We start from the raw sequence: 12,967 nt of genomic DNA, 5'->3' as shown, positions 1-12,967 counted from the left end.
GCCCCCATGCCATTCCCTTGGCAGTCTGGAGAGAGGTGCAAGGTCTGCTGGTTTCGTGCCACCACAATGAGGCCCTACCTGTCTTTGTTACCTCTGCTCCCACACCGCTCGCACATCACCTAGTAGGGAGCAAGGACTGAGAATCCCTAGGAGTTTTTTTTGTTTTGTTTTGTTTTGTTTTGTTTTGTTTCCTGTAAACAAAGCCAGACCTTTGCATGCTCAGGATCATTCTGGGAAGATGTTGTTACCTGAGTCAGGTAGCTTGGTCAGAATTATTGAGAATTTTGGAAGCAGTGTTTTAGTTTCTGCCCTTCTCAATTTTATGCAGGTGCCTGGATTCACAAAATAGCTTTGCTCCATACCGTCTTTACTTGGCTTCATGTTTTCCTGTAGGGCTAACACAAAGTGCCTTCAATCCTCCCTCAGTCCATTGGATGGAGTCAAGCAATTTAAGTCTGGCTCTGGCTGGCAGCCACTTCAACATCCTAGCCACAGAAACCTGGGGCTGACAGCCGTATGTGCTTCCACTCTGAGGGCCTGTTACCACCAGGTTTGGAACAGCTCTGAGTGACCTTCTTCAAAAGAAAGCATTGTTGGTCAATTTACAGCACTAAATGTGAGAAAAGGTTAAAACCAATAGAGAGTCATCCAGTAACCTGACTGTATTTTTTTTTCTTTCAATATATTATCTGGAACAACCAGTATGTCACAAGTGAATGATTCTTTTAGAACAATCACAGAATCACAGAATGGATTGAGCTGGAAGGGACCTTAAAGACCATCCAGTCCCAAACCCCTGCCATAGGCAGGGACACCTCCCACCAGACCAGGCTGCCCAAAGCCCCATCCAGCCTGGCCTTGAACACCTCCAGGGATGGGGCATCCACAGCTTCTCTGGGCAGCCTGTGCCAGTGCCTCACCACCCTCATGGTAAAGAATTTCTTCCTTATATCTAACTTAAAACTACTCTTTCAGTTTAAAGCCATTAATCCTTGTCCTATCACTACACTCCCTGACAAAGAGTCTCTCCAGGAGAATGATAGGTTGTTAAGGCTGGCTCATCTTTCCTTTCCACATGGATAAATGCATCCTAGGCTCTTCCACTGTTACTGCTCAGGAGGGTACCACCAATCAGGTAGATTCACAGCAATCCAAAGTAGCTCATCTGGGAAGGGACCTCAGCAGGTCTGTGGTCCAATCTCCTGCCCAAAGCAGTGCCAGCTCTGGCATCAGACTAGGCTCCTCAGGACTTTCTCTACTTAGCTCTTGAAAACCTGCAAAGATGGAGCCTGCACAACCCCTCTGGAGAGTCTGTTCCAGTGTTTGATCACTCTCATAGGGAGTTTTTTTCCCCTTATATAAAGTCAAATCCTTTCCTATTTCGCACCGTCTCTTGTTCTCCCATTGTGCACCTCCATAACAAGGCTAACCCTTTGCTGATGACTTCACCATAGATCCTACATCACCCTGTCCTAAGACAAGTTTCTAGACTTTATCAATATTCTGGCTGAAATCCACCGCAGCCTTTAGCCTTTGCTAAGCCATTGTTCTCTGTCTCCCTGCATTTAGTAGGCTCTCTGCAGCAGAAACATGCCATCTTTTCCACCCACGAGTAGCTCTCAGCTCAGCCAAGGTGCTACCACAAGCAAACACCAATCTCCATGGTATCATAGTCCTTTAGACAGTAAGTTCTTCTCTTAGTTGGTAAGACTGCAATATGCTTGGCACTCCCACCCCTGACATTTTGTCCCTCACAACACTGCAGGATTGGACTCTAAACCTTTCATTGGTTCAGAGCCAGGCTGAGGGATGGATTTCAGCTTCACCTGGGTTCAGCACTCTTTCATGGACTCACAAGTGAGCCAAGTGGCTTTAGTCCAAAAATGTTCCTGCTCCTGTCCAGCATCTCTCAGTACGTCATCACGGGTGATGGTAACGTGTTCCCAGCTGCGTGCAAAGCGGGCTGCCACAAAAGCACTTGCATAAGATAGCTGATAATTTTTGCCATTTGTCTTTGAAGGAAAGTAAATATGCCTTTTATCTATTCTGTGTATGTGTATACACATCCATAACTTCTTGAACCAGGAAACTATTTTGAGTTTCATGACTCCTCAGGTAGAATATGAAGGTGTGACGTTGGGGTGCTCTCTCCCCTAATCCTGTGCATTCTTTTCCAGTGAATGTAAAGAGAAATCCTATAATGCACCAGAAATGCAGTACCCTCAGGTCATTAAAAATAAGCAGCAATTCTGTAAGAGGTTAAATAGCACAGTGGGTTTATGGAAGAGTACATACATCCCTCAGTATGGACTAGCATCATATTCCATATGATGACATAGAGTAATAAACATGTACATTATGTATATATGTTACAACAGTATTAAAACTATAAGAAAACATGAATTAAATAATTATTTGGAGTGATAAATTAATGTTTGTGTTAACCATGAAGGTTGGTACTCACTGTTCAGTGTCAACCATAGAATGACCAGGATATTTTGTCCTGATGTCAATGGATAAACACTTCTAAACACACAAACCCCACTTCCAGGCTTGGCAGCTACCAGTGCTCTTCTGAACCTGCTGGCAAGGACTGTGTACACAGAAGCGAGATCATCTCCCCAGCTAAGGCTCGAGAAACCTGATGATAAACAGGAAAAGAAGCTATCTACTTGGTCACTTCCACCAGTCCACAGAGGAGTGTGTTGTCAGGTATGGCTGTAGTTTTTGTTGTGGAGATAGTCATGCACTGACTGCTGGACTAAAACCTCTGGCTGATGGCACCATTCAGGCACTTGGTGGTCATGCCTAAACTACGGCTGACATGCAGCTCTACTATCATTGCTTTGTGAACATCATTGCACCTGAGCAGTGAGGTACAGACTCCCCATAAAGCTCAGTTCTCTGCAGCTCCCACTGAATGCAGCCCCTTAAAGATCATTAAGAAAATTAGGCTGGTGGTGTTCAGTATTGTGCCAGGCCAACTCTGCCATTTGTCCATGTCCTTTGACAGTGGGAAGCTTGTACCTACCAGCTGCAGTCACAGCGCCCTGAGGGGAGGAGAAGGCCTGGACCCCATAGGCTCTGAACCAGTTCTACAACTACCTATACTGCTAGTAACAAGCCCTGCCTAGGAGTAATGCCCTCAATAGCATGCTTTAAATTCTGGTTAGCCATGAGGTGGTCGGGTGGTTGGGCTTGATGGTCTTTGAAGGTCCCTTCCAACTGAGCTCTTCTCTTCTCTTCTCTTCTCTTCTCTTCTCTTCTCTTCTCTTCTCTTCTCTTCTCTTCTCTTCTCTTCTCTTCTCTTCTCTTCTCTTCTCTTCTCTTCTCTTCTCTTCTCTTCTCTTCTCTTCTCTTCTCTTCTCTTCTCTTCTCTTCTCTTCTCTTCTCTTCTCTTCTCATCCACCTGTTTGATCCTTCAGGAAGCTGTAGTGGGTTTACGTAGCAAGGTTTTGGTAGCAGGAGGTGATAGGGCTGGCTTCTGTGAGAAGAATCTAGAAGCTGCCCCATGTTAGGAAAGGGCCCCACTGCTGACCAGAGCCAAGCCAATAAGTGATGTTGTTTGCGTCTCTGTGAGAACGTATTTAAGACAGGGGAAAAAAAAGTTGTGCCACACAGCAGCTGGGAGAGTAAGAGGAGTGAGGAACAGGCGCCAAGCAACCTTGCAGGCACCAAGGCCATTGAAGAAGAAGGGGCAGAGGTGCTCCAGGTGCCAGAGCAGAAGACTCCTGCGGCCTGTGGAGAGGCCCCTGGTGGAGAAGGCTGTCCCCCTGCATCCCATGGGTCCCCCATGGAGCAGATCTGCACGCTGCAGCCCCCCCACGGCTGGAGGAGCCCCCGGTGGAGCAGGTGGATGTGGCCTGGAGGAGGCTGCGGCCCATGGAGAGCCCCCGCAGGAGCAGGCCCCGGGCCGGACCTGCCGCCCGTGGAGAGGAGCCCACACAGGAGCAGGGGGTCTGGGGGGAGCTGCCCCCCGTGGGGGACCTGTGCTGGGGCAGTTTGCTCCTGGGGGATGGATGGACCCCGTGGTATGGAGTCGTATGGGAGCAGTGCTTGAAGAGCTGCTGCCTGTGGGAAGCCCATGCCAGATCAGTTCAGCAAGGACAGCATCCCGTGGGTGGGACCCCACAGCACAAGGAACGAGAGTGACCAAGAAGGAGCGGCAGAGAAGAAGCACTATAGACTGACCATAACCCCCATTCCCCCGTTCCCCTGCACTGCTAGGGGGCAGGAGGTGGAAGAAGGTGGATGGGGAGAAAGGTGCTTTTGGTTTCCTTCCTTTGTTTCTTGCTTCTCTAGCTTGTTAGTAATAGGCAATAAATCTTACTATCTCCCTATGCTGAGTCTGTTTTGCCTGTCACGATAATTACTGTGTGATCTCCGTATCCTTATCTCAACCCTTGAGCCCTTTTCATTGTATTTTCTCCCCATTCCTCTTTGAGGAGGGGAGTGAGAGGGTGGTTGTGGCGGAGCTCAGCCGCCCACCCAAGTAAAACCATCACAGAAGATTGCCAGCTTTCCTTACTGTGCAAAAACACCAGAGAGGCAGGAGAAGCTCCTGTGCTACAGACACGTCCCTGTGGTCTTCCTCAGGTACAGAGAGGTGGCCCTGCCACTGTGCCAAGCTGCACTGGGGGTGCAGCAGAAGGGGAAGGGACAGAGGGCAGAAAACATGCCAAATTTCAATTTGTAGTGGGCTTTTGCCTAGCTGGTGCAGGGTAAGGGCAGTGTGAGCCTGGCTTTGCCTGCAAAATGCTGTGCAGACATAGACACAGTTTGAAAAACCTGCTAAATTGCCAGGGCAGACATTGCAAAGATCTAAGCAGCAAATTAAGGAATTAGTGTAAATAGAGGGATTTCCAGGACCATGGGAGGAATTTATCTTTCAAGTAAACAACACACAGATGGGAGTGCAAATTTGAGGGAGAAAGCAATCAAAACTTCCAGTCAGCAAAAAGCTTCTAGCTAGGCTATGGTTTCCGAAGTAGATTTCTGCTCCTGTCTGTGTATCCTCCTTCAAGGGTAACGAGTTACAGCAGCTAAAAACACCCCGTCCTGAGTTCACCTGTCCTTTCAACATTGCAGGGCAGGGCAGGCAGCAAAATAAGTGTGTGTACATTGAGATGTTTGCCCCTGTAACACATCTTAAGAGCCAGCACACCACATTTTTCCCTTAAAACTCGTTTCCGAAGCCTTTTAGCAGGGATGTGTGTGTAGCCAGAAGGGGAACGCGGCAGAGGGCACTCGTGGCCTGCTGGCTCCGCACCGTGGCTACGCGTGCTCTGGCAGGGCTGGAAATGCGTGGCACGGTGGGTACAGCTTGTGCCCTCTGAAAGAAATGCAGGCCTGGAGAGAGGGCCTGCTGAGAGTGAAACAGCCTCTTTTCCGACAAGGGGAAGGTCAGATTCCTGGCTGGAATCAGTCAGAGTGTGTTACAGATTTCATCTGTGCTATTTAGTGAGCTATTGGAGGCAGCAAATCTTGTGCAGCAGTGATGCCAGATCATTTGCAGTGCAGTAACTTCCCTCTTGCAGGTGAATCACTGGCACCGGTGCACAGCAGCTCCCCAGCACCCAGGGGAGATGTTTCTGGTGGTTGAAGCCCCCCAGCAGCACAGGGCAGGCTGAACTGCTCCCCTCAGCCTGGCCCCCCCGGCTGGGACAGGGCACAGATGGCTGGGGAGAAATCGGAGATGTCTCGAGTTTTCCTCGTTCTGGCCACATTTCACTCACTCAGCACAAATTGGGAGGCCCTGGAGGGCTCCCATCAAGCAGCTACTGCTGAGAAGAGATGTTCAGGGAGTCTCACCTGGGGCAGACCCTCGCTGGAGCATCTCACTGGTGGAGCAGGACACGGGGAAATGCTGCTGCATTTCTGGGAGCTTTGGGTCTGGGCTGCCTGTAGCTGTCCCAGCTCTGTCAGGGCTGCCTCATCTGGCATTGGATGTGCCTGTCTGGAGCTACATGCCACCTGGGGATCCTGAGCACTGCCCCTCTCCAGGACATTTCTGCAGCCAGGGCCAGAGCAGGTGGTGGGACATCAGTACCCTGAGCTGCTCCTCCCAGGCTCGGTTTTGCACAGCTTGAGTTGTGAGGCACATTGACCATTAGGCTGCACTGCTGATCGTGTATCTTTCCCTTCCCTTCCTTTTCCTTCCCTTCCCTTCCTTTTTATTTATTTATTTATTTATTTATTTATTTATTTATTTATTTATTTAAAGGAAGAGGGAGGTGTGGGCTTGGGTATTTTTGCAGGGGGGATATTGAGGGAATGCTGTTACCTGTGCATTACCGTCTGTCTCTCCCTGAATCTTTGGAATTGCCCTCCTAAATTCCTGGTTCAGGGGAGATGCTGTGTCCATCTGTGTGCTTGAAAGTAACAAGAAATTAAAATAAAAGCAAAACTTGTAGCAAAGGGGCAGCAGAAGGGCCTTGTGGCTTGATCAGGAAGACAAAGCAGCAGGTGCTTAAGACTCGGTGGTTTCAGTGGGAGTTAAGAAGTTGGCTGAAGCAAGTGGCATTCCTGACAGCATTTTGACCATATGCTCATGGGAAAATTCACGGCCCCTCAGAGGCAGTGATACTGGTAAGAAGCAAATAGTTTTCATTGCCATTAAAATCTCCTGGGGAAAGAAAAAAAAAAAAAAAAAAAAACAAAAAAAAAAAAACCTGTGTCACTCATACAAACATTATGTTCCAATTTTGGGGGCTATGCTCATTGTTTCTTTCTGTGTTTTACTAAAGCGCTAAAAGTTCACCTCTGGAGTAATAAATCTCATTACTGGTGCACTGAGTATCTTTTTAATACATTTCTATGTTTGAAGTGCAGTGCTGGAAACTATCACATCTTTCCTGATGAGCAGTCTCTAATTATTTTTACATGTTGATGCATTACTCTTGAACCAAGCATCATGCAGAATTTCTATAATGTGTCATTCCCTTTGTGTCGCACCTTCATCTCTTTATTCAAGGTAGAATTGGATTTAAACAGCTCACATTTATTTTTCACTGAGGAGAAATGCTTCTTCCTTCCTACTTAAATCATTCCTAGTTAGGACTCTCCAGATTAATTAATTTTAGACCCAGATCTGTTACTATTTATAGGATCCCAAACACACATCCAGTACTGACACCCAACTAGATAACAAATCCTATCAGCAGGCTGGCTTTCCACTCAGCACTCCTAGTAACTTTCATTCCTACCAGGCTGCTGTTACAAATCCATCCTGGACAGAAAATTAGGAGCAGATAGATTATCAGAAAGTAGGAAGTTATTCTAGCTAAAAGGACCTCACTAATACACTTTATTCCTGGAAGACAGAGGGCATCAGCTAGCTGATTATTGAGAACAATTCATTTTCTGGAAGTAAGAAACCCCAGTGAATACAAACATTTTACAAACTTGGAGATTTTATTAACTCACAAATGCAATCTGTGGAAAGTGAAATCACAAAAAAATCCCTTTAAAAAATCTCAAAACTGAATGTCATACTAACTTTGCTACAGATACTGGAGTCAAGTATAGAGGGACACCTGACTCACAGGGTTGTTGCTACTCCAGTATGTTGCCAGTTCTTTGAACTACCCCTTCATATAGCCTTCATCAACTCAGCTATTAATATGAAAACATCTTTTTAATTTCATTCCTTCAGAATAACTTGATGTTTTTGAGGACCTTTCTTCCTTTTTAGGATGAAATCCTGCCTTTTCTATCTGTACTTGGCAGGGACAGATCCCAACACCATAAGAGGGATTGTATCAAAGCCAGTCAATTGTGAGCATTTGGGAAGAAATATAAGAAATTTTAGCTAGGATGGTGTTCAAATTTGTTAATTCTTTCAAATTACTTCCTAGGAAACTAATTAAGTCAAATTATTTCATAGGAAGTATGTGCATAACTTTATATATATAAATCTTTTTAGGTTGGTTTATATTATCTTAGATTGTCATCTCTCAAGAGGCAACAGCCCCTTGTATTTTTACTTGGCAAGCTGTTTGTTTATAGACAAGATGACTCCATTAGCTTAAGTTTACTTCCCAGATAATTATTTTGCTGTGAGAGAATACACTGGTCCTAAGCACATCTGAAGTTATTTCTCTGACATCATGAGAAATCTATTTAACTTCATATTTTGATGCCTGTAGACTGTGGGAGTCTTTATGGTTTGAGAACACCACTGGCTGCATTTTTAATTGTCTTTTCATTTACTGGTTGAATCTTTCTGAGTATCCCCCATGTCTAAGCTCCCTTGGGAGCTCTGCACTTGGATTTCCCCTTGCCAGATCTTTTGGCCTTTCCAGCAGGATGATGCCTAGGCATTGGGGCACGAATGGGGAAATTTCACAAGGACATCTGGGGTGATGGAGAGGGTGAGAGAAGAGCTTGGGGAATGGGTCCTGTCATCTCATGGTAAACAGCTGCTTTCCTCTTAGGATGAATTGTATCTTATAGTCTAGTCTTCAGGCTAGTGAGGCATCCTAGGCATCGCAGGAGCTCATGGACAGCAAGGAAAAAGGAGAAAGGGGAGATGAAGAAACACCAGAGGGGCCTGCAGACAATATTTAATCCTCTGCAGACAGCAGGTACAAATGACCATGAAGTGAGCCCCTTCTTTCACAACAAGCTGCTGCCTGCCCAACAGCAGCTGTGTCTTTGGTAAGTCGGATCAGGATGGAGCTGAAGGTGTCAATGTGGTTGGGTGCCCTTACATAGACAATACTCAATAAAGGGAGTAGTGGGGTCCAGGATTACTTGATATGATCAAGTTGGCCAATATTCAAGTGCCAGGTAAGCCTGTTTTGTCATGGTGCAAACACATATAGGATTGTTCAAGTGAAGTGCTTGAAGCTTGTTTCAAACATACCTTTTCAGCACATTACTGGCTGACTTAGGCAGGCTGGCTGCTTGAATTATGTCCCATCCCCAACCCAAACCTCTTTCAGCATACAGGAAGCTTGGGTACCTAGCTGAGCACTGGAGATTTCATGGCAGAACCCAGACACCTAAGGGCTACGTATTGAGTTAATGGGCACAGAAACACTGAAGGTCTTGGCATCTGGCACCTAGGTGAGTGATGCTTCTGCATTTGCTTGGACAGAAAATAGTTGCTAGAATAACTGCTTAGCACGAGAACAGTGAATACAAGCTCAATATTTCTATTCTCCACTGGAATAAGGCTTAATAACTCTCAATAACGCATAGCCATTTGTGTGGCTTTTAATAATACCACTTTAAAGGGAACATTTTTACTGCTGAATATGCTTACAAGTGATAAAGTCATGGAATGAAATCCTGCCTTGCTTTAGCTGGTGAGGACTTAAAACCACAAAGAGATTTAAGGCCCGTCCAGTAGGAGAACATAAGGTATATCAGACCACAGGGAAGTGTGTCAGTGCTTCCAGCTAGCCATATAATTGATAGTTACCGTGAAGCTCAACAATTATCTAAAATGCTGCCCTTAAAAAATGAACATTTGGAAATGTGCCAGATTGCAAACTTCAATGTTTATGATCAGACAACGCAGGCGATGCTTTCTTTTAGAAAGTTGGTACAATGAGAAACAAATGACAAAAGCATTTGATTTCATGTGTGTGGTCTTCAACAAATTAGCAAAAAATCCTCTGAGGGCAGGATGAGAGTTTGCAGGCATCATGAAAGAAATTTATTTTTAAAAGGACCTTGAAAGAGGGCTGTATGAATGGCTTGTGGAGAAAAAAAAAAAAAAAAAAAAAAAAAAAAAAAAAGTCTGCAGACAAATTAGAGAAGATATTACTAATTTTTATCTTCATCTTTGGTAGTCATGCCTGTCTTCTGGCAAAGAAAATTTCCTTGAAAGACTTGTTACTGTGAAAATAAGATCTGTTAATAGAGTCCTAAGCATAACACCCAAAAGCAGAGTCTGTACACGTATCTGTTTACACATGAAAATTAGGGCCAGCACTAGACCAGTGACTTCATAGTGGTTTTCTTATTTTATGTGAACAGTAGATTGGATACTTTTGACTTATATGCTGTAAGTCAAATTTGTCTTCTTTTCCTGAGGTAGAAGCACTCAGATACTGCAGTTGGTCATTGCTTGTTTCTGTGTTGCTAGTTATGTGTTGTAGTTTTTTATTGTTGGTGGTTTTTTTTGTTTGTTTGTTTGTTTTGTTTTGTTTTTTGATAGGTGAAGATAAATACTGACGGACAAGAAAATAAAGTTGCTAACAGGTGTTCTTTGTACAATGTGCTGCTCAGCATTTTTCACTTAGCCAACTATACATGTGCAGGGACTTTTTGTTTTAAACTAAATTTAATTAATCCACTTATTCTACATGCAGCAAGCATTTGAAGAAATATCTAATGAACATGTGATCAGCTCCAATACTGTAAATACAAATGAAAGGTCACTCCTGGAACAGCTTCTGCCTGAAGTCTCCTGATTTAAAACGTGGATCCCAGGCTGATGATCACGCTGATCTTTTACTCAGCCTTTTAGATGGCAAAAGCCTGCCCAAAACAGAGACAGACATGCAGATATAGCCACTTTTTGAGTGGAGTTTCAAATCTCACAACTCAAACAAATAAAATAAAATAAAATTAGGTTTGTTTTGTGTTTGCTTTTTTTTTTTTTTGGTTTCTTCCATGTTCCCAGAAACAAACAAACAAACAAAAACTCTTTTTGAAGAAAAATAGCTCTTTAGAGAACTATGACAGAGGAGAGGCTGATTTTTCTAGTTCCAAAGTATTTGAAAAATTGTAATGTTATATGCTTTTGTCATCTAATTATCAGAAATTAAGGCTTCCACCTTTTCCAGTTTTCCATTTGCATTCGTAATAGCATGTTGCCATGGCAAAATCTTATAATCCTCAACTTCCTTGATGAAAACACATCCTTAACAGGAGTATAGGGGAAAAAAAATAAAATAATAGGGTGGCATCTGGGTTTTTCTTGCTCCGATCCCACATGCAGGCAGCTACAGGGGCAGCAAGGCAGCCAGCAGCCTGGGCCTGGAGGCTGAGGCTGCCGGAGGCTGTTTCATCTCGGTGACACTCATCCCGTGCGGAGCACGCGGAGGTGGCGTGTCCTCGCCAGGGGGACAAAAGAGGGCTGGATGTGTCAAAGGGAATCAAGCCGCAAAAAGCTGGAGAAGCTGCCTATTGTCCCCAGCTCGTGCGATTAAATGTGGGATTAAGGAGGAAACAGTCCCCCGGCTCATTGGGCCCATTCAAGAGGAGCTTGTTCCAAAATTTTTTGACAGGGGTGGCTTCTATTCAGAGCCCTGGCTGATATCACCGGCCACACAAAGGGGCTTTAGGGGGTTAATTAAAACCAGGTAATGGAAAGAATCGAGTACTGACACTTCACAAATGCCACTGTGGATCCAAAGCAAGAGAAAAGACATATGGTAGGAAGAGCAACCTCCCTGCTGCCACCCGCTCGCTTATCCTCAGCCGGTGATTGACACTTGATTATTTTTGGGGCGAAATTGAACATTAGCAGTTAGTTCCTATTCTTCTGCTGCGAAACGTGAGCAGTATTGGCTCACTGTCAGCCCTGCGGAGATCAGCAGCCCCTGAAAGCCTCAGACACTCCCAGATGGCCCCTGAAATGCTCCTGTACGAGAAGACAGATGAATTGTGCCGCACCCTTCCCAAGTTCTCCTCTAGTTTATGAAATGCTGCCACCAGTGTTTCTCCCCTTGGTGCTCCAGCATGAGAGCAGGCAGGATGCCCTAACACCAAGGATACACTGGGTCTGTCTCTGCAGCCTCTTTTCCTCTCCACGTCCTGGCAGCCCGAGCGCAGGTGGTAAATGTGGTACATTGTTATCCAGTTCCACAGCTTCCCAAAACTGAGTGACTGAATGGGAAAATCTTGGGACACACACTTGGGGCACCCACAAAATGCCATAAGCTTATGCCAGGTTTACCCAGATATAAACTCTCTGGGAAAAGAAGTATTTTTTATTTATACTGGGAGATTTCAAATGAGTATTACTTTTACTACACTTATTCTAACATTAAATTACCTAAAAATGAAACAAAACACTTCCATCTAGATCAAAGCAAAAAGTTTGTGTTCATGGTTTGTTTTCTTTTTCTTTTTTTTTTCTACTTTTTTTTTTTTTTTTAATTTTTGTGGAAATCCCAATTTTGATCTTCTACAGGGAGCTCAGCTCTAGCTAGGACTAACTCAGCAGTCCCAAACTTTTCTGATAATGCCACTATTTACAGAGTGAGCACTTTCTGTTATTTAACCGTTGGATGACATTGTATTTCAAGTGTGGTCTCAGCTCCTAAATGCAGAAGGGCTGAGCTAACTAGACATGAATATTACTGCCTGGAAAGTGACTCTCTTCTGGAGATATTGACAGACAATTTGCTGTAAACCAACCTGGGCCACTAATGTGCAGCACAACAGCTACTTCATGGCAATTTGTTTGCAAGTGGGCTCTTACTCAGCAGTAAATGTGAAACAAATGTCCCTTCTCTGGGGGAGCAGCAAGTGTCCCTCTTCCTGACAGGGTTATCAGGGTAAGAGCACAGTTGCAAGCACTTCATGTGAAACAGCTGATGTGCTGCAAGGTCAGACCACATCACCTAGCTTGTTGGTCCATGCTTGTAAGCACCAGGTGAGGCAAAGGTTGCTTGGAAGAAGCTGACCTTATTGCAGCAAACAGGTAGCACATACAGCTATGGCTGCAGTGTTTTCACCACAAAGGGGTGGCTTCCTATGGATGTAAGTACAAGCACATTCTGCCAGCAAAATTAGCTGTGGACTAACTGCATATATCGGCTGTCTGAGCCCTGTGGGCTCTGGAGATACCACGTGTGGGATGAAGATTCCCAAGCGTGCCACACACATCTGGACCACCATACAGTAAATCTCATCCTCATGCATCTATTGTCCCTGACCTTCAAAACGGGTTTACACCACTGTGTCATTGGTGTGTTGCAAAGATAAGTCTGTTCGTGTCTGGAAA

The sequence above is a fragment of the Aythya ferina genome, assembly GCF_964211825.1.
Source record: "Aythya ferina genome assembly, chromosome: 1".
In the NCBI taxonomy this organism is placed as follows: Eukaryota; Metazoa; Chordata; class Aves; order Anseriformes; family Anatidae; genus Aythya; species Aythya ferina.
This window is presented reverse-complemented; position numbering follows the sequence as displayed.